The sequence below is a fragment of the Ciconia boyciana genome, chromosome 1, assembly GCF_034638445.1.
Source record: "Ciconia boyciana chromosome 1, ASM3463844v1, whole genome shotgun sequence".
In the NCBI taxonomy this organism is placed as follows: Eukaryota; Metazoa; Chordata; class Aves; order Ciconiiformes; family Ciconiidae; genus Ciconia; species Ciconia boyciana.
This window is the reverse complement of record NC_132934.1, coordinates 71,496,148-71,519,030: the sequence shown is the minus strand read 5'-3', so window position 1 is coordinate 71,519,030 and position 22,883 is coordinate 71,496,148. Positions and strand designations below refer to the sequence as shown.

At 41.3% G+C, this 22,883-nt stretch overlaps 1 protein-coding gene across 4 annotated transcripts in view; it reads left to right on the top strand.

Moving 5' to 3' along the window:
- The window catches only part of EPS8 (EGFR pathway substrate 8, signaling adaptor), a 143,065-nt gene that overhangs the window by 30,037 nt on the left and 90,145 nt on the right, over positions 1–22,883 (top strand). For all 4 annotated transcript variants that reach the window (XM_072874245.1, XM_072874226.1, XM_072874236.1 and 1 more), the window contains exon 2: positions 4,634–4,777. The gene's annotated coding sequence lies outside the window, so the exon portion shown is untranslated. The remainder of the gene's footprint in view (positions 1–4,633; positions 4,778–22,883) is intronic.

The following is a 22,883-nucleotide window of genomic DNA, read 5'->3' as shown; positions in this document are numbered from 1 at the left end:
ATAATCTTTTAAGTGTCTGACTCGTATATGAGTTGTGTGGAGGTTTCCATCTCTCTTGGCATTCTGCCCGTTTCAGGCAAAATGATGCAGCACCTTAGCCCGTGAGACTGTGAGCAGAGATGGGCATTTCTGTGGCAAATATGACAAATATGCCTGTGGTACATTGGTGGGGAAAACTGTACTTCTGGTGGTTCTGGAAGCAGTTTTGCATTGTAAGTTTTGTGAAATGAGGATTTCTGTCAGTCAAGAAACTTTCACAAATGTACATGTAAACAGAGTTAGACATCAATGTGGTTATTCTGGGGGCTCAGTGTCCTCATGTAGAGTAGAGGGTGTATCTAATTTTTTTTTATTTTAAATCCATTACTATTTCTAAACAGCGTTTACAAAAACGTCACACTAAACGATATGTTGTCTCTTTGGAACATACCAGTAATGCTTTTCTCTTTGCCTTGCAAAGAAGCTTTTCCCTGTGGACTTACCCATCAGCTGCTGAAAGGCAGGTAAAAGCAAAAAAAAAAAAAGGAGGTAAAAGCAGAGCTGAAGTTGGGTTTGTGTTTTTGTTGTTGTTGTTTTGGTTTTTTTTTTTTGCTAGAAGACATATATGACTGATTTAGGAACAAAATATTATGTTAAAAAAAACCTGGTATTTGATGACTTCAGGTTCTTTTTCCTGTGCTTCTTTACCTTCTCAACATGCTGCATATCTTATCTCGGCATTCTCAAACCCTGCTGGTGTGTATCAAGAGACTAGCATTAAAATACAGAAAGAAGGGCGGGGGGGGGGGGGAGACTTGATTACAGCTGCTTAGAATGCTGTGGAAAAAATGGTTTAAAAAAAAAAGTCCAAAAAACCCCCCTTCCAGGCTATTATTACTAATTTCACAGAGCAGCAGTGGTTCTAGATCTGTTCAGATGGCCAGTTCCACTCGCTTTGAAGGGTGTGACTGTGCTTTTTCAAGACAAGGCTATGCCAAATTAATTGAATTCCCCCCACCCCATTAAGCAAATCTGGCCAGGCTGCACTTACTTGGATTAAATACAAGCAAGAAGAAAACTCACATCAGTTCAGGAAGTTTGTTTTGTGGTTCTTTGGAAGAGAACATTCTGTCTCCTCTTTGCAAAACCAATACAAACAGTCTCTTGGCACAGACACTATTCTTTGTAGATACCTTACTTTAAATTATCTCTCAGTTATTTTGCAAGATTAAGTATCGCAGTTCCTATTTCCTGGATAAAGTCTGCCTTGTATAATTGTGCTTTCACTTTGTAAGTCACATCTGCAGATGTAGTTGGGCAATATGATTAAATCTTCTAAACACTACTTGAGGTCTGTTGATGAAAGATACTGAATAATAGAAATGGTGATGATAAATTATAGGACAGTAAAGGTTGTTTATAAAATAGCACTTATTCAGAAGTGGTTGATATAACCATTGTAGAAATTGTAGAAATTATCATATAAATATGGGTTGTGTGATCATTGATGTTACTGGAAAAGAGCCGTAGAAGTACAGAGTAAACCTGAGTAAACCTACCAGAACTGCAAGGCATTTTTCTTTATTGGGTAGTTGAGGAATTGTGTGCGAGTTTCTTAGAGAGATGTCCTCTTCCCTTGTGTTTTACATTTTTTAAAGGATATTATTAAGTTACTTTGGCTTACTAAAAGAGTATTGAGGACAATGTGTTTCATGTACTTATATTAGCCATTTCTCACATGTGATGATTTGGCATGTGCTGCTGGAATTGTGAATAAAAGCAGGGAAAGAAACATGCGCTGTGCAACCTTAATCAAACAGGGAGCAATCTCTAGTGCCCTCTTTTGATACTATATTCAGTGAAACCAATTAGGGGAGGATCTTAAGTGATGTTGATAGGTTATTGGACTGATTCTTCAAGTGGCCATAACTCTTACTGACTTGGGCTCTTACTAGAAGGGAAATGAAAGATATCTTGTACCTTGTAGGAGGCAGTCCTACTTGTAGTAAGTAATATTCCCAGAGAGTGATAAAAGCAGACCTATAGCCTGTCTGAACAAATCTCTGCTGTAACAGCTTTGAAGTGAGCTGAAGGTTTACACACGCATTCAGATGTAATTTTTGAGAAAGAGCTAAATTGTTTTTTTATAAAAAGAAAACACACTGAAAAACCCCAACCTTGCAAACTTTCCGTTTCCATACATTTAAATCCAAAGACTAAAGTGTTTTGATTGTTGTGTCTGTCTTATCTTTCTAGCAAAGCCCTTTTCCTATAATTAAAAGGGCATCAATTTTTCTAATTGATGCCAAATCCAATCCAAGCCACCCACGCAATTATTTCACCTTCCCCCTCCCCCCATCATTATCTGATATTTTGTTTGCACAGTCATTATTCATTAACTGTGTTCATGTCCAGGGCTGCAAACAGTAAAATCACATTAGCAAGGAAGAGCTTTGAGACTCACCAGTGAAACCTGTTTTTTCCTTTTCTGTTTTACATTGCCTTTCAGATGAGAATCCCAAAACCTGTCACAAGTTCTGGAGATAAGGAGCTTGGAAACAATGAATGTGCTAGTGGTTGGCACTTTCTTTTCTTAGCAGAATTCTTTAGTTCTTCCATACTACTGAGAAGAATTAAATTCTGCATAAGAAGCTACTGAAATCACAAGTTACTACTGGAAAAAAGGTGTAGTCTGTCCTCTTTTTTACATGCATACATATACATACATACATGTGTGTATATATGTATGCATGCAGCCAACCCTGTTCTCCTGTCTCAGAGCTTTATAGATGACCCTGTTTGACCCTGTTTGCTCCTGAGGCTCTTTGGTCTGTTGCTTTTTCAACATTTGACCTTGGTTCCTCTGAAATCAATGGCAACCCTCTCACACTGACCCAGGGTATTGGTAAGCATTGGATGGGCTACTAAACATACTTGGCTCTTAGAATGCTCCTCATCACTTGCAGTCATATTTTATTAAGAAGACTGTCACCTTTATCCATGTTTTTGCAAGGGAGAAAACAGCCATGGGCAGGTAGAGGGTCTTGCCCAAGGCCAGTGAGCTGGGAAAGGGCAAGGCTAGTGGCTGGGAAATGAGGTGTGGATGGAAGGCAGCCTGTGCTGCCTCAATGTGCCGTGCCCATGTGTCACTTCTTCAACCTGGGTTTCTTGGTCAGCGCACCATTTATCACCTAGCTTCCCTTAAAATATTAGAATTTTAAGTTTCTGACAGAATTAGGTGATTACCAGATAAACCACCACTATAAGCTGGTCATGTTAGTAAGCAGCTTGGTAAGGTTCAGTACGTAAACTAGCTCAGTATACTACTTTGTATATCAATATGCAAATACTGGATCAATTCAGATTGACTGCATTGACCTATTGCTGCTTGCCCTGATACTGGACTGACTGGTTACTGCTTCTTCCTAATTCTGTTGCTATATCAAATTGATCTGTACTTTTTAATTATTTTTAATTGGATTTATCTTAAAATGGAAAACATCACTGCAGGGTTGGCCCTGTAAGGGAGGGGGAATGGAACCGCTCATAGAAGCCACAGAATTGCGATAATGTCAAAATGATGTCCCAAAGAGAGTAACTTGTAAGAAAATTCAACTGTAAACAGGGCAGGTTTGGCAAAATTTGAAGGGCTGGTCAGTGCCTGGGATGGTGGAGCTATAAAGCTGGAAGAGACTTGTATGTACAACCAGGTTAGAACTAAGTGTTGGATATGACTAAAGAAATTAAATAGAAAAGGACTAAGCCTGTCCGAACTCTTGAATGTCAGATTCAAAATTGAGGGGTGGCAAAAATTTGAGGAGAAAATGGGAGAATACCATAATGGCACCTTCAAAAAAAAAAAAAAAAATTAAAAAAATAATACAGCATTTGCTGTCTCCTTCCTCTGCCTTTTGTCTTGGTTTTCACCTTACTTTTCCTTTTCTGCATCCTCCTTCCCCAAGTGCCCCATGGGCTCCAGCCCCACTGGTTTGTGGGGAGTTTTTTGAGCTGTCCCCAGTTTCTCTCAATACAAACACCTTTTTTCCCATCTCTCTCCCATTTGGGCCACGTGGCTGCTGGTGGCTTGTGAGCGCAGCCCTGGGCTGCTTGCCCCTCAGCCACAGCTGAGTTCCAGGAGCACAGGGGCTGCCTGGGCAGCAGTTGCCTCCTGACGGGGATGGGGATGTGAGGTGAGGAAGGGGCTCCGCTCTCACCCATACCTCCATCCTTGTGCTTGACCAAGGTTTTACAAAATGTGTTTACGAACGTGTTACGCTCTTGTTCCCTTTGGGTTTGCAGCCTTCTCAGTTCTGCTGAGCCTGTCAGGTCCATGGCTTTGTAAAGTCCTCACCCCACCCTTGAAGAGGGATCCAGCCTCAAACTGTGCTTGAAAGCAGGGTTTAGGGTGGAGGTTGTCCAGGTATCCTGACGATGAGGATCCTGTTAGCTGTTCAGAGGAGTTCTTTTTGGTATTACTGCTATTTAGAAAGTTCACATTTGACAGTAGTGGATCAACTCTAATCAGAAATGTACTTCCTCTCTCATGTAATAAGGGAAATCACATTTTAAGAAGTCAGCGCTTAGCAAGTCTAACGGATTGTATAATGCACAGTGGAATTGCAAAGCTGAACCTGTTTCTTTTCTATTTTTTCAGTGATTTGTCCTTTTGGGCAGCTGCCTTCTGAGTGACTCTGGAGAGATGCCAGCCACTTGAGTGGAATCAAGCAGTGGCAGGGACAGCATCTACCCAGGCTGAAGTTTTAATCCAGGCACGCGGCATTTGCAGAAGTGTTTGCTGGTGAGTTGTACGTACGTGCAGCTTCTCTCTCTCTCTCTGTCTCTTTAACAACTGGCACCTTGTTGCAAACTGTAAGTTTCTGGATGCAAAGACTCGCCTGCCTTGCTTGTTTTTCCCAGAGGATGACTGACGAGCTTAGAGAAAACGAGAGTGATCCAGGTTACCAGCTAATCTTAGGAAATCCTTACTATTTGTTTGTATGTTTATGGATTATCTTTCTTTTCCTCTCCCTCCACTGAATGAGTAACACCCTGGTGAAGCCGCTTCAAATCTGTAGCGGTTGGTGTGTTGTACTAGACAGTATCACCGTGCCTTTTTAATCAGAGGAGGTTTTATACCCTCTGCCTTAGCGCTTCGTAGCCTGGAAATACAAGCTGTGGGGCTCTGATAACAGAAATAGAGACTGGCTGGTGTCAGCATGAGGATGATTAAAAGTGCGTGTGTGTGTATGTGCTTGTTCACTCCCTTTCCAGCTGAATAGAAAATGAAACTCCCCAAAGCCTTTTATGTAAGTGCATTTTTTTTGTTCTTTTTTCCTGTTTAAATCTCTGTGTGGCTGTGCACAGAAAAACTTCATCCCCAGCTTCTTTTTGAAGATACTTTGTAAAGAAAAGAGTGTGCTTGTTTTGACCTCCAAAGCGTGGTCCTGTCTTCAGTTCAATACTAGACATACCCTCTCTGCAAAAGATAATAGCTAGCAATTTTTTTTTTTGAGAGGAAGGTGGTTTCCAGTCAGTTTCTCCCATCTGTGATTTTCCTTGATAAAACAATGGCAATCTGTTTCTTCCAGCAGCTGAAATGCTGTGATTCTTTGACAGCAAATGTGTGGAGTGCTGCCTTGCACCTTGTTACACCCTGCTTTATTTAAGACACTGTCATGCTGGGCTGACTGCTGTCTTCCCAGGAGTGTTGCACCAAGGAATTATTGATGAGATGCAGCCTGGTCTGCAAAGCACACGTTCACTATTAAAAACAACATATGTGCCCTTCACTATTGCTAATCATTTAAACATCTCTGTGAAATTTGGGGGAAGTAGCCCCTCTGTACGTGGATAGAGTCCCATTAAAGCATTGGCACAAAACAGTTCAGCATCTCATACTGAATCTTCCTATGAGTATCAGAGTTGAAGATTGGTGCTTTAAACAGAACCACTTGAAGTTATTTTCTTGAGAAGGTAGGAGGCGGCCCCTGTAAGGATGGGCGCGGGAAAGGCAATACATGTCCCAGGCTCTTGTCTGACTCTTTCAGGTTTTTACCGTGTTGTTAAGAGTGCTCGTTAGAATATTTGGACAAAAACCTGGAGGTCAGTGCCATACTGAGCTATACATGCTAACTTGATTAGCAGCGGAGTTGGAAAATTACTCTGGCCTGAAAAATTGAGGGTAATGCTGGCTTTGTGCTGGAGGAGGCAAAGGCAGAACAAGGAACTCGGGTACATTATTTCAAGGTCCAGTAGTCTATTAAACCAGGCTAAAACAAGTAGGTTTTAGTTAATGGGAAGTTTGGAAAACCAAATTTGGTGCTATTGTCAAGTATCCATTGTATTTTTGCAAGTTGGAAGATACCTGTCCTTAAGTTCCCCTCATTCTCGTTACCGCTGCTCTTCCCGCTTCAGTTCAAGCATAACAGCTGCTATCTTGGGAGCTGCTGAAGGTAGATGCAGTTCCTTTATACTGCTCAAGAACTCTCAACCCCAGCACTTAAATAATATAGCAACTTCAGTGATAACTCCAGCAGCTTTGGAGGAGAAAGGTTTTAAAATTGTTGCAATTGATTTTCTGGTCGTGTAGAAATAGAGAAAGCAAGGTAGTAATTGAAGCGATGTATTTTATTTAAAAGCATTATTGCTTGGGTAGGTGCACTTCTTTTCACCAGTATTCTAAATTATTAGAAGTTAGAGACCACAGATTTTCTAGAAGCCTAATAATTTCATGTAGATAAAATTATTCTCTTACAGTGGAAGCATGTCTATGTCTTGGTCAGGAAGGTCCTAAATTTAAGACTAGCTGCGCTCTGTCATATCTATGGTCCCAGTCTGACTCACAAGCTTGAATGCCAGCATGGGGTAAAGGCAAAAACCTTTGCTCTCCTGCAGCGTGGGTGGAAAAGCATCTCCATGTGGAGAGACTTCCTTCAAAACCCAAGATCATCAGCAAGGTACATTGAAAATTCACTGTGCAAATAAAGATTGAGTGAGCCAACGCCTGCTTATCATGTCAAGTAGTGATTACACCATGACGTAAATCACCTTGTGCTATGAATGCATCCAAATTTGATGGGTTTGCCTGTGGCTGCACTTAAGAAATGTGTGTGTCATGGTTTAACCTCAGCCGGCAGCTAAGCCCCACACAGCCGCTTGCTCACTCCCCCCAGAGGGATGGGGGAGAGAATCGGAAGAGTAAAAGAGAAAACTCGAGGGTTGAGGTAAAGACAGTTTAATAGGTAAAGCAAAAGCCCTACACGCAAGCAAAGCAAAACAAGGAATTCATTCACTACTTCCCATGGGCAGGCAGGTGTGCAGCCACCTCCAGGAAAGCAGGGCTCCATCATGCGTAACGGTTACTTGGGAAGACAAATGCCATCGCTCCGAACGTCCCCCCCTTCCTTCCTTCTTCCCCCAGCTTTATATAGTGAGCATAACGCCATATGGTATAGAATATCCCTTTGGTCAGTTTGGGTCAACTATCCTGGCTGTGTCCCCTCCCAACTTCTTCTGCACCTGGCTGAGCATGGGAAGCTGAAAAGTCCTTTACCAGTGCAGCAACACCTAAAACATCAGTGTGTTATCAACACTGTTTTCAGCACAAATCCAAAACATAGCCCCATACCAGCCACTATAAAGAAAATTATCTCAGCTGAAACAAGGACAGTGTGTGAGCTCAAATGCAGGTTTTTTCTGTTTCTGAGTGTGGTAGTAATAGAGCACAGAGCTTCAAGTGCAGCGTCTGTGGAGAGTGTCCTGTGCTTGGGGTTAGGCGGCATTTTGCACTTTGCTTTCAATCCGGCTCTATTGCTTTTTGCTACCTGCAAATGCAGTGTGCTCTTTTGAGACTGCAGTTTGAATCTTTATCTGTAACCTGAATTTTCTCATACTTTTTTTTATTGATCCTTTTATTTTTTTTGCATTTCTAGTTCTTCTTAATTACAGGCATCCTTTGGTGTCAGAGCAGTATTACACCAAAGTGATTGGCTAATACAAATATTGCAGAATCAGGTAAATGAACCTCCTGCCCCAGGTGTTTATGTTGCTGGGATGCTGAAACACACTGACAGAAATTGCAAACCATCATAAGCCTGCAAATGATTAATGGTCAACTATTAATGACTATTGTGAAACTTAAGAAAACTGTTAGCTTAAGCAGTCGATATAAATCAAACTACTCTTTTGCTAGCATATGTTTTGCTTAGATCCATGGAATCACTGAAGCTAGATGGGTATTTCTAGTGGTTTCACTACAGCAAAATTTAACTTATTTCTTGACGGGAGTAAATGGGACTTAACCTTTGAGACTTTGTGTTATCTGCTCCAATCACCTGTGTTTTCCATTTAAAAAATAAAATTCCTAGAATCTATTGGGTTTTTTTAATCCTGTATTTCAAAACACATGGTTACCCTATCTTTTAAATCCTGAAGATAGGGAGGGCATTCTCACATCAAGACCTGGCTGCTCAGATGGAGGATTTGCTTTTGGAGAGACAGAGAAATCTGGGCATTTTGAGTATTGTCATTGCATGTGGTGTGGCTGCTGATGCCCGCGTGCCCCGCTCTGCAGGCGAAGGATCAGTGTCACGAATGAGAACCACGTTGCTCGCTGAGTGTTGACAGCTTGTCATTACAGACAGTGTTTTTTTCCACCTGGCTTGCAGTTGAAAAGGTTTAGAAATGATCATAATCTCTTTCCTCAAGTGACTCGGGGAAGCATTGGGGTTTGTTCTTTCCAGATTCGGGGAGAGAAGAGACACTCGGCTTTTCATTTGTGCTGAGTTTACAATTATTTTACTGTCTCGGATTTTCTTAACATATCCAAAATCATTAAACTCCCACAGAGTGAAAGAGGATGTGAAGAAAAGGAGCAGTGAGGGGAGAGGAAGGAAGAAATGGTAGTTAAACAGGTTGGGGTTTTTCTTGGTTTTAGGTGGGGTGTTTATTTTACAGCGGCTATTCCTGGTACGTAGGGAAGGCTGCAGGGGAGGTGGGGTGACAGTGGGTACGTGTAATAGAGTATGGCATTTGCTCAGCCATGTGGCAAGAAGGAATTGTACCTCAGCCAGTTCTTCTCTGTCCTTTTAACCGGGGCTATAGAAGAATTTTTTTGTTTAATGCATAAGTACGGCCATTCTCTGCTCTGGGCATGCATACTGGGCTGCTGAAAATTCAATTAATAAATGAGATCCAATGACATAAAAACAAACCCAAGCAAACAAGCCCTTTTGTAGGGTGCAGGCGGAGAGCACCCTTCATCCTCCGTCATCAGAGGAACGGGGCTGTTTGAATTGGCTTCCACCTTTGTTTTGGGAGGTTGCTGTGGTGATGAATAACCTTTGCGGAGGGTGTGTGAGCAAGAGTGCGTGCGTGCCTTGGTTCTTGCGTATAAAACGATGCTGCTGAGCGCACGGCTTTTCACCCCTACATCTGAGCAGATATCCTGGCAATGGTCGGCTGCTCCCCAAAATGAGTTAAATAACAAAACTGTTGTCTTAGAGCTAGTTATTGACATGGTGTTAATCTACTGATCACTTCCTCGCGTTGTTTTCATACCAGGTAGCAGGAGACTGGGTGGTGGCAAAGCGGTAGCTTTTTTCCATTGCATGGAAGGGGAGTTGCAGGGTAGGTGATACGCCTTACTTGCGCAAGCTTATGACACCTGAGCTTTGTCTTGTTATCTGGGCTTGCGGAAGGATAGTAGGTAGAGAAATAGACTGACAGCGGTACTCTGTAGAAGGAAAGAGGGAAATGCTATTATCTGAGAGGGCTTTCCTTTTTTTTTTTTCCCCCTACCATTGCAAAGATTACATTTTCTATACTGAGGAAAAAACCTGGGGACCATCTGTGGGTTAGTATTGTTTCTTTTTATTCTCCATTTATCAATAAATATTACAACAAATTGTTATTAAATTTACTGCAGCGCAAAATAGATGAGTGTGTTTTTCATACGAAGATATGAAAATCTGATGTAACAACTGCATATTGATACAAAAGTGACTGTGAAAATTAGAATATATCTATGAACATTCTACATGAGGCTTTCGTGCTTTCTTCATGAAGTTGCACTGGTACAAGTATAGTTTTGATGGTACATTTGTCTGAAGATGTTATAAATATCACTTCCAGGTAAAGAATTGCCTTCAAGAAAGTCTTGGAAACTTTGTTTCCCCCCTGCTAGGAAACCCTAGCAAGGGTTGGCAAGAATGAATTACCACCTGAGGCAGCTCATGGAGAATTTTCTTCCCTGCATATCACCCTCGTTCCCGATGTGTGTGAAACTGCCCCATCCATAACTTGTAGGAAGTACTCTGGGAAAAACCGAGTCACTCGGAGGTGATCCAGTGGCCATGACAAATACAGTGAAGTTTAAAATGTCTGCTTTTGCTGCATAATTCCTGAATGTCAAAAAAAAAAAAGTGTGAATTACTCAGTTCTGTGTCAGCTCCTCATCTCTTCAGAGACCATCATAATTGGTGGTTTCATTTGTGAGGCTACGTACTTTGAAGGTTGTCTTGTTCTTGACTGCAGCCATACTGAACGATCAAAGAGGAAGATGAAAACGTTTTAAAAGCAGTAAGGCCTCTCGCAGTATTTAAAGTGAAGGTGGCAAGGACAGAGTGCGTGCCCCCCTTGGCGGGGGGATGGGACTTCTGGGACTTCCCATCAGTCATGGGACTGATGGGACTTCTTGCTGGGTTAGAGCACTTGGGGAAATAACCTCCTCTCCCTCCAGCAGTTTTTCGAGGCTTGGCATCTTGAAGTTTTCCCCAGCACAATTTAAACATACTGTCAGCTCCCTTTAGTGGTTCACTTAGTTAAAATCACCTTCAGTAAGGAGTATTTAATTACATCTTCTAATACCTTATTCAGGCTCCCCTCCTGGATTTTTGAGAATCTGGAGAATGCTGCTAATAGAGTGGAGCCACCATTCACAGGAATAAATTAATAGCAGTACCATAGCTGTGTTTTTTACATCTGACACATTCTCCAAGGCTAACACCGCACCTCCTGTACTTCTTTGAATTCATTTGTTCCGTTTCAGTTCAGTCTTTTGAAATACTTTGTGATGAATGAGTTCACTTTACAAGCTGGTGATCAGCAGCAGCTGTTCATAGTCATGCTTTAAATTGAATCCATCTGTCAGTGGGGTCTTTAAAGTGCGAGTTTCACATTGTCAGGAGACCTGATTACACCAGAGCACTATCTGGGCGCTGTTTGCCAAAAAGAGAAGAAAAAAAATCAAAGCGAAGTGTGCTTGGATGGGCTCTGGGATACCCTTGCAGTTTCTTCTGTAAAGCCATGATTTAGCCTGCTGAGAGGAGAGCAAAGTGGCTACAAGCAGTACTTTTGCACTGACATGCAGATAGGTGTTCAGATGGAGGCTGAAATTAGAAGATGACCTGGAGTAAGCTTTGTAGAAACCATACAGTGCTTGCTGCTTGTTTTTTAATCCTGACCCTTTGATGAACCTCGTTACCAGCACTTTACATTTTTTGGTTGTAGCGTTGGGGCAGATTAATGTTCTTCAGAGGATGAGCTGAAGAGGAAAAGATACGGCTTATTCAAATCAGCAAAAGGAGACAACACTGCCTCTTTTTTTTTTGCCCCAGTACATGTGCATCATTTCTTATTTTCATTTTTAAGTAGAGGAGGGTGAAATGTGTCTGCTGAGGCTGTTTTGCAAACTGCATTTAATGCAACATTTGAGAGCAACAAATGGTCATTTGCTGACTGCATTAATTGTTCTTATAATTTTATGTGAAAACTTTGGTCCGTAATGTTCTCTGTAAATTACATCCTGGATATGGAAAACAGCTGATTCATGGCCTGCAGTCCGTTGGTCTTATCCACAGGTAACTTCTCATGTTTTCCTTCTCCCCAGTTTGTTCCTCACCAAGAGTTTTGTGGGGAGGACTGGGCTTGTGCTGGGATGTGTGTATAGCTCTATGGAAAAGCATTTCTTACCAGCAGAAGCTTATTCACCAGAGTACTGCATGTTTACCTAAGTATGTCATTTTCATTATATCATTTCACTTTAGGAAAGAAAAACCTTCCTTAGAGGAGCAGAACAGTGGTGCAGCCTCCTTTGCCACTGCAAAACTTTTATTTTTGTAGTAGGAGGGCCATATTTTATTTCTAGGCTTGGTCATGGTCTCCAACCGCAGAGACTCCCCTTTGTCGGTGGTCAGATAAACGTTGTCTCCACAGCCCACATCGCCTGCAGCAGCAGGAGACCTCACGCAGTGGATGAAGTCTGCCCGTGTTTCTCTGCTATAAGCTTCTCCGTCTCTTTTTTTGCTGTTGCAGTCTGCAAGCATTGCTGCTCAACAGTGCAGCTGCATCGCCGCTGCATTCCCAGTGCAAGTGCCAAGCCAGCACTTTAATTAACACTAAATTCAGTGCTGGCTGAAGCACAGAGGAAGGGGGAAAAAATAAAAAAAACCCCACAACAAAACAGAACACCCAGAGTGGCTTTGTGAGCTTGTATTTTATGTCAGTTAAAGCTAGTACAGTGTCATTGAAGTGAAGTGTCCAGTATCATATTGTAAGAGAAGAACCTCTTAGCTTTTCTTTGACGTATAGAAAGCTGCATTGTATATACCAGAGCCTGTTATCGCTGTGTGCCTGATAAATACAGATGATTTTTTTTTTTTAAATGTAGACTCATTAATGTGTTCCACATGGAGATGGTGAGAATTGCACATCGAGTGAAGAGATTGATTGATGTTGGCTTGTGTTAAGAAAATATGGCTGACAGAAGGAGTAAATACATGCTCTTTTTTTCCTTTAGGTGTATTGTTTTTCCTGCATGTGTTTAATCGGAGAACTTAGCAGGGGAATGCCCCTGCTTAATAGCTGACAGTGTCTTGTTGTCTTCCTTTAAAATACTTAATAGAGTTAAAATACAGTTATTAAGATCTGGCACTCAGTTGAACGCCCACTTGGGACTTTGGATTATAAACACACAGGATCTGTAAATTAGCTGCAGACACAGAGCAAGTATTTGGTCCTTCACCATTTAACCTAACAAGCAGTAAAAGCTGTGCACCAGTGAGCAAGTGAAAAACCTTGTTCTGCAAAGCCATAGACAAATGTGTCCCTCCTCACTGGGAGCGCTCAGACCTCTGAAAACTGCTGGGTTCTGATTTCAACTTTTCAGACTTCACGAGTTAGGCCTGAAGGGAGGGATTTGTCAGGAGAGGAAAGAGGAAAACTCTTCTTTCCCTTCCCACGTAGAGAAATGGAGGCGAACGTGGAGAGCACGCTGAAAGGGACGGGCTTCCCACATCAGCAGGAGCTGTGCGGTGCGACGTCTCCGCGCAGAAGCTCGGGGGGTGTCTGTGGGCAGCACCAGCCCGCTCGGCTCTCGCGTCCTTCTCCAGGCTCAGTATGAACAGGCAGCGATGCCAAGCCCACCGCTGCGTGGATATTTGAAGAGGCGGCACCAATATCTAAGAGGATTATGAATGAAATTCTCAATGCCTTGTCTAGACTGTACTGATCATTAAGGATGAAATGATTAGTTTTTAAAACCAGGTTCTTTTCCTTTGGCTTTTAAAACTGGGTTAAAAAAATCAGCTTTTTGGCACCATGGTATGCTTTAAGCAGAAAAGCTGATTGGTGTTTGGGTACTCTGTATCTTTAGTTTCTCACTTGAAACTAGATGAATAATATGTTTTGTGAATATTTGTGGCTGAATACAGGTTTAATGTTTATATTGCTGAGATAAATTCATAGCATGAGCAGTATGAATAGTGCTGTGTAAAACTTTATTTTTTTTCTGATTTGTATTTTCATGAGTAGTTGCGAGTAACATTTTAGTATCTGGTTTAATTTTTATCAGGTGTGCACAGATACCTTGTTCCTGGAAATGCAGAGCTGGGAATGGGGTAAGGAACAGACAGTGCTGACTGAACGGTTTTGTGATCTCTCTTATCACTGCAGTTCTTGGTGAAGGTCTGAAACTGTAATGGTTGAGCCAATAAGGATGTGATAGACAGCAAAACATTCTGAGGATGCTAGCAACCCAATTTTCATGTAGCACATCTTAGCAAGTGATCCTATGTCAGCATTATTGCAGTTCCTCAGTTTATTTTGTAGCTATTATAGCAGAAGCTGAAATACTCTATTATTTGGAGATGGAAATTTCTTCCACTTTATTGATTTATTTAGAAATTCTATATGAATGACCTGTTGACATATAGAAAAAGTAAACTATGAAAATGTTTACTATGATCTGTTGTTGCCAATATCTTTACCTATAAGATTTCTTCTAATGCAGCCTAGGTTATAGATGGGAGAGTTTACTTTTTTTGGAAATCCTTTCAGTAAGTGAGGTGAAATACAGCCCGCTATAAGCCATGCAGAATTTCTTAATGTTCTCTGCTGCATCTGGGAAGTCTTGTTTAGGGGGAAAAGTAAAAAGACTGCTCTGTGCTATTTATTCACATACAGTATTCCCCAAAAGCACCATATAGTAGCATACTGTGTAACCAAATATCATCTGTCATGTAGTAGCAATGAGCTAAAGGTTACGTTTGTTTCCAAGTGTAAGTATCCAAAATTAAGTACATTTTGGGTACTTAATTACTAAATTTATTTACCTGGAGCCAAATTACTTTCATCTCCTGCGTAGTCAAACACTACTGCAATAAAGTTGTACCATGTGAAATTTCACTGGGCTGTACGAAATTTACTTTTTTGGTGGCCTGACTGTTTGAGGTGTGCACAGAAGCCTCTGCAGATTGCCACTTCGCTGAAATCCTCAGCAGCCAGCTAAATACCGAGTTATAGCTGTTCGCACTTGTGATGGTGTGTATGTGTGTTTTAGAGACACACAAAACTGTATCCATTTCCTCTACCATCTGCTTTTTTGTATTTGTGGGCAGTATATGTTAAGTAACTGGGTAGCTACCTTAGGAATTATCTGTTGTTTTCCTTTAAGGAGAGGAACGCACGCTTGTCGTAGTCAGCGTCGTGCCGCTTGCTGTTGGTCTCCTCTTTGCAGCTGGTCACTCAAACGCATGTACGTGTCAGTAAGAGAGGGCATGGCTGGCTGAATCACACTCTGCGATTTCAAAGAATACCCACTTTTCTGCTGGCGTAATTTACATTTCACTCCTCAGTTGCTCTACGCTTAGGTCAAGGCAAACCTGCAATACCAGCTTTTGTGGCACAGGCTGCTCTGTTTGAAGCCAGGTATGTGGCAAGGCATCATATTTATTGCCAAGCTCCTAATATCCATCCAATTTCATCTCTGTCAGCGTTGTTTCCATGGCTTAAGAGCCCTTGCTAACATACCGTAGCTCTCACGCAGGTCATGCAACGTGCACCTTGTAACACAGGGCTTCATCAATGTTTTGTCTTCTGTGGCTGAACAGCATTTCGGGCAAAGAGGAGACTGCTATGCTACTTTCTTGGTAGACTTAATTGCTGATAAATAGGGATCTGATTCAGCTGACAGCTTACACAGTATCGATATGTTCCTATCAAATTGTGTTGAGTAGGCTTATGAGCTGCCCAGAGCTTCAGGAACTCATGAACTTTGGCACCTGCCTGTTTAGAGGGAGGTGTGGCTGGTGGCAGCTAATAATTCCTTTAACAGAGGTGAAGTGCAGAAAAATATGGCCTGTATAGCAAATAAGGAAATGCACATTCCTTCTGCGAAAAGGAAGAGTTGAAGTTCAGGACACTGACAAGGCATTGATACACCTGTACAGCTTTACAACGCTGAACTGCAAGCACCAGTTGAAGGTTTCAGGTTTTAAAGAGAAAGGGTATCATTCTTTCTTCTGTTTCCATGCTGATCCCTCTGCAGGGTGAGGAAGGGAGTTTCTCTGAAATTCTTAGTAGAGGTCACAAAGATCACCTGCTTTATATTGTGGTCAACCATGGAGCATTGGCTGCTAACACATGCAAAATATTAAAGCAAATGGATCAAACATCTGACTCGTCATGGTTGTGTATTGCAATGATGGGCTCATTTTTTCTTATTCCTTGTCCTATTGCTTTTCTTATTTAAATAAAGCTGTTGATTTTTCCTTCTTGTGTAAATGAATTTTTCTTATAGTTCTTACTAATCTTATATTTAGGCTTTAAAAAAAGAAAAAAAAAAAACAGAATATTTATTCTACAGGTGCTAAATTGTTTCTCATTCTTCTTATTCTTGTTTGGAGAAGGCGAGGCCCGAAGAAATTCATACCAGAACTCTTTCTTCTTATTATTGTTACTTGACTTCTTAAGAACAAAAAAAAAAAAAGTGGAAAAAATACCCTTTCTACCATGTGACCATTTAGAAAAGCAGTGTCTCATTTTAAACTAGTTCATTGCCTAATGGATTGTATTATTTAAAAACAAACAACCAAATTGAAAAATCTTCCTCTGTGCTGTCATAGAAGGTGTTTAGAATGACACTGTTCATCTTTACTCATAAGGATGTATTTTTTCCCATCACTTAAACATTTTCCGTTAAACCTGCTTTTTAAATTCATTATCGATCGATTCATTATCGATCGAAAATACAATTAGTCAAGGAACTGTAAGCCACTGTAAGTCCCCTTTCCCTGCTCCTTCTTCCAATTAGTTCCTCCGTTCTGTACTTCTCAGTGTTCCTGCATATGTGTGTGTGTGGGATCACTTTCTCTCCTGGCTCTTCACCGGGCTTATTTCCATTCTTTGCTGGCAAGGAAACTCTCATTATTGAACCAGCAAAACATTTCAGGTGCTGCTTATAACTTATCTTAGAGATTAGGCTTGCTCCTGTAGGTGATTGTAAGTGGAAGGAGTTCCTGAGATCTGTTGCTGTTCAGACACTCCACCTTTGGTTTGAGCAGCTGCTCTCTGCTCTGGGCTTTTCCTCAAAATTATGCAGGTGAGCTCAGTACTTCCCAAGTGTTTTTAACCAGCCCTTTAGTCTTCTGGCTTGGTACCTAAGACCTGGGTGGCCTGGCAAAGCGAAGCTTTGGCTGTGTGTGTCCTGTCTGACTTTCTGTTGCTTCCAGGATATGTGTAACCTGTCACTTGGTGCTTTGAATCGTTCCATGCTCAGGTGTTAGGTGCTATGCTTGCTGTTGAAGTAGCAGAGCGTGACCCTGTGCTGTTGATAGAAAATGTGAGGTGAACTTTGTGGTTTACATAGGAAGCCACAGAGGTGGTATCGAATTATATAATGCTCCTGATGCTCACAAAAATCTCTGTAGAAAATCCCTTTGACAAGTTTGGTAGGGATTTAATAAGTGCAGTTGAAATGTTATAGGATTCTGGCATAATACATGTTAGTGATCTTATGTGCTTGATTTCATATCAACAGTGTTCCAAAATGTATGCGTTGAGATTTTTCAAAGCAGACTAGAAAACATAATTCTGCAAGCAGTATTCATTTCACTAGGAATTCTCGCTGTTCTCTGTTCTGCTTTGAAAGTTTAGGTTATTTTTTTTTCTCTATTCTTTCACATTGCATGCTTAAAAAATGGCAATAAGTAGGCAAGTGTACCTTTTAAAAGTCCTTGTTTGTGGTATCACAGCATAATAAAATTGACCTTGGTCACAGGGGCTTTGAAAAGACTGCAATACTTGTCTCGATGTTTACCTTGTAAAGCGATGTTATTTGCATTGAAATATACAGCAGTTTAGTGTTTTGTTGATACTAAATTCATTATTCCTTCAGTTAAACTACTGTGAGTAGCCATACTTTGATTCTCTTCTTCCCTTTTGCAATGGTATTCACCGCTGTAAAATTCGAATGCAATAGATAGATTTTGCACAGAAACGAGGTAACCATTTACTTGGTAAATAAAGGAATTCTTGGTTAACGCCCTTGGAAAACTCAATGAGGAACTTCATACAATACCTAACTCATAAAGAAGATGACACCTCTGCTGATATGCAAAGTTATTTGTCATTTAGGGAAGAGGTGAAGCAATATCTTGAGTGTCCATACTGCCTGACTCTGTGTTAATTTTTTTTTTTTTGAGGTGGAGCTTTGAAATAATGTATTATTAACTATGAAAGAATGTGTTGTTTGCTATTTGAGGATTTTAATGATTTTGATTGTTGTTTGTCAAAGTACGTAACAAAATTAGTGCATGGTGTACAACATTGATAAATACTAGACTGTTGGCCCTTTGACCATTTATAGCTTATTAGCAGTAAAGTGTCTTGTAAAAGATTACTTCTGTGAGAATTTAAAGCATTAATATCACCTATACTTTGTAGACCTTCAGAATCTGTTTCCTCTGAGATGATGAAAATGTGATTATCCCAGCAATCTTAAGCTTCATTCAAAGTGATTTTCCTGACACCAAACTACAAGGTTTACACACTTTTGGTTTATTTTGTTGATAAAATAATGTCCAGTTCAGGTTGGTCTTAGCTGTGAGTACACAATCTTAATCCTAAGGATTTTCTTTCTAAGGGTTAGGATTTTTGTCCCAAAAGTAATGAAGCATGTTGCTTCTAATGACTTTCAGCATATAGTAAAGGCTTGGAGGCAATGTGTAGACTTGCAAGTAGATGTTGCAGTAGAAGACTTGTTTTGAGTTTTGTATTGAAGGAAAGAACTTGGCTTAAATCTGATCTGTTGTTTGTGGGATTTTTTGTTTTGTTTTTTTTTACACTGGTGGATATATCATTTGTAATTGAACTGAAATTCTTTTTGAATAGTGAATCGCTTGTTTTAAGTGCTGTACTAAAATAATATTTCCGTACTAAATTTCACCTGGAATTGTCATAACCATTGAGAGAGGAGCTCTAATGCCAACCTGTGATGAGAGCAGGCAGGAACATTCCTGGTTTTAGAGGCTGGGAAAAGGAGTCATTGAGATATGAATTAGTGAGGGTCCACAGTGAATCCAGTTAAGGGGGAGAATGAGACACAGCTTTCTTGAGATGTTATTTTCTTTACGCAAGATAACCTGTTTTAGGGATGACGTGTGCAAGTGGGATTGGGACATCTCCAAGGTGGCAACAAGCAGTAGTGCTGCCTCTGGTCTAGGAGAAGTCCTGAAGTGATGCCTGCACTTTTGTTGAGCTGTGCCCACGGCACGTGCGATGCTTGCTGTTGTTGCAGGAGCAGCTTCTGTTTCAGCTCGGAGCAAATCAAGCATCAGTGGTACCGAGCAGGAAGTAGGAACGTGCAGGGCCTTTTCTCTGAGGGCTTTTCTGTTAGCCTAACAGATTAGTCAAATGTTTTCCCATTGACTTAGCGCAGTCACTGGTTTCAGCTGTAACCTTTAAACAGGACTTAAGTCTGTCAATAGGTACTGAAGATAGCTGTGAATTTGGGAGGAGGGAGGAGGAGCTTTTTTTAAGAGGTGATGTGTAGCCATGGACCATAGCCCTGCTGGGACTGGAGAAGGAGGGAGGTAAGAGAAAGCGCCCTTTGGAAAGGGGCATAACATTGGTTTGGATGAGTGTGGGACTGGGTCAGACCCCATCCCTTGTGCAGTGCCCGTGGGTGCCTGCAGTGGATCCCTGTGTGCAGCCGTCATTTACTTCTCATTAATGTCTGTGGGTGTTATTGCACTCATAGGAGAATGCAAATCCTACATAAGGAGTTGGGAGATAAAGTGTGGGGTAGAACTTTTTCCTGTGGAAAATGGAAAAGGAAAAATATTCCCCAAATGCCACCCCTCTCCCCCAGAACAAGGAGTGCAGGAGGGGTATGTGGGGGCACAGGTGTCACGTGCCTGATATGGGGTCCAGTCTCTCAACCCAAGACCCCAAGTAGTTTTCACTCTTCCCTTCTGTTTCAGCGGATATTGATAAATAGTTGTGACCAATGTGGATAATGGCTAGGGAGCTGCGTGTTGGTTTTCATTTTGCTGTCTGTGATAGTGACAAAGATGACTTTGAGATCAAGAATTAATTAAAGGTCCTGTTGACTTTTACCTTGACTGCCTTTCACCCATCCCTAAGGCAGTACTCGGAAAACACCCTTTGCCAGCCGCTATCTACATTTTTAATTTGAGCTGAGGAAAAAAGCCAACTTATTTATCTCACGCTCTTACTTTAAACCGTATAACACTGGTGATGCAGAGAGTTTTCACCTACCCGGGCTTCCTAAATCTCCTGCAGGCGACCGGGTGGTAGCCTGCTCCTCGTGCCCGAGACCCTCCCGTCAAGGGCACGGGCGGGCAGTGATTCGGGGCAGCCCGCCACCGCCCGGGGCTCAGCTGATTGTTTCTGCCTGGCACGTTGCCTGTTCCCAGCTCTTAACAACATTTGGTAAGATCATCAAGATCTTAAAAGTAGGAACAGAGCAGCTGCCCATCCCATAGAGACAAGGAAGGGGCTTCTGGCCCCAGAGCAGGAAATACATTGCAGTGGATCCAGGTACGTTTGCTTTTAATTTACTGTTGTTGCTAATATTTCTCCATTAAGCTTTGCTTTTTTTTTTTTTTCCTTTCCTAACTGGAAATGGTTGAATTAAAGTACTTATCGATACATTCTTGAGCAATATGAAAGGCCTAAGTCCGAGGTAACTTATGACACCTTGTTCAGCCTATATCTTGCTGTATTCCAATAATAGAAACTCCTTCCAGATTGTGTGAAACACTTTGTACTCTGGTCACCTGAACGGCAGAGACAGGGTTATGGCCGGCCCACCTATCATGCTATCTTTGGCTCAGTCATTTTCATAATGACAAAGCTGAAAATGGTGGTAGTTTGGGGGTTTTTTGTGTTTTTTAAGTTCTCTTGCTGAACTGAACTTTGAGGACTGTTTCGTGTAGTATATCCTTTACTGTTTGCGCTGGAGGAAACCTGGGTGTTAATTTGATAAAGCTACCAACCCTTGCTTTCTTCTCACACAACTAAATTGTCAAAGAGGACAGCAAAAAAGGGTGCCACAGGATGGGAGAAAATCATACTCAAGTTTTGAGCAATGGTAGGTTAAGTTCGGTTCGGTAGCTGTATGATTGGGCAGTCCAGAGATTGGGGTTTTGAGAGTCCCTTTGTGCTCTGTGGTTATCGTCACAGGGCAGTGACTCACAGATGTAAATGTGGGGCCACACCTATATTGTCACCAGCTTTGGTCCTGCTGGGGATGAAGAGAGGAGCAAGCTGGGTCTGAGTGCCAGGTTGTTTGCTTGGAAAGGAGGGCTTGTAGGGACGTGGGACACAGGGATGCTCCCAAGTACCCGCTCCCCTTTTCCTAGGAGGGAAGGTGGCACACGGGGCAGGAGCTGCTCGCCATCTGGAATCAGCCTGTGGGAAATTAGTGGAGCCACACCGGACTGAACTGCAGTATTACCCCACTGTTTTGACATTGGCCCTTTTAATTGCACTAGATTTTAATTTTGGTTTTGGTAATATTTTTTTCCCAAGCACAGGATATACTGCCTTTTGACCGGTTTGGCTTCTCAGTTCATTTGCTAGAAGCAGTCATTTCATCCTTCGGATGTCAGTGTGCTGCTGGATATTACTGTTTGTCCTTCAGAATTAGTCATCTAATTAAGGAGTGGGTTGACCACGTAGTCTGTGTTTGACCAAATTGCTAAGAAATAACTTTGTGTATAGTAATGGTGCTAAATACAGACCTCTGGAAGTCCTAGTGCTTGCAGAAGCAGCTGCAACTTTTTTCCCCTCCCGTGTTCAGCCAGCCCCAGGAATGAACACTGTGATTCAGCATCAGTGGCTTTTTGCTCAAACTCCTTATACTCAAAATCTGGTTCAAACTACACAGGAGAGACTTGAACCGCCCCCCCCCGGGCCCCCCATTTGTTTCACAGTCTGCTTCTCATTACGTGTTGTTTTTTATTAGCTGATGTGACATTTCAGAAAATATTGCTGTGGAATGATATGTCTTCAGGAGATCCTGTCTTGGCACTTGGAGAACATTATTAAAGTTTGAATTCTGAATTAAAAACCCAGTGATACTGAAGTTTGAGGTTTTATTAAAAGAAGTGAAGTTGATATTAATAGGAAGTGTTTTAAAGATGCAAATTGTGCTTTCTACTTCAGGTTAAATCTGACTGTAGCTGCTTATAACCTTATTTTTTTCTTAAAATTTGTAAATTGGCCTGAATGTCTTCCCAAATTTTTGGGAAAAAACTGTGTTTAGTCACCTTACCCTGATATTGGTACTTTTGGTTTATTTTGCACAGTTAAGTATGTTTAATATTGATGCTTTAATATTTTATCTTACAATATTTGTGTTAAATAGTTTGAGTATTAATATTTTAACATATCAGTAAAGCTATTAAATTGCCAACAACCCTACTTGATGTTTTTAAGAGGATTTTTAGAAATTTTCTATGTATTTTTAAAACGCCCTGAATCTAACAGCTATGTGCTGTGCATCCTGAGTCACGTTAAAGGATTCCCAGTTGCAGCTCCCCTGCATCTGAATGCCTTTTAACATGAATTCAGAGTACTAGTGCATAGACTGCAGCAGCTTGGTGAGCGGTGATGACTACTTCAGATGCAACACTGATGGCTGCCCTACTTTTGGATTTATTCTATCCCTCAATTTCCTTCTCTGCAGCACCCAGCCTCCCCCTCCTCCTTTCCTGAAAAAGACAATGTCAACTCCTCTATATTTTTAAAATATTGTATATTTTCCTTTAGTGCAAAGAAGGAATACTACTTGGAGTTCATCAGACTTAACTGAAACAAAGTTACTTTTTACAGCAGTGGTTTTAATTATTTTGCTTTAGAAAGAGAACTTTGGTTTATTTTAGTGTGTGTATTTGTTTACTATGCACTATTTAAAGCTTTTAGTGAGCTTCCAAAGACAAGTTGTGAACATGAGCTAAGGGGATGCTTTCAAGTAACTAAATAGTAATTGGGGACCTGAACACATGGAAAAACTACACTCTTTTCTTTTTTTTTTCTTTCTGAAACTAATTTTTTTTCCTTGTTACCATGCTTTGTGTTCTGGGGTTTACACTGGTGTATGG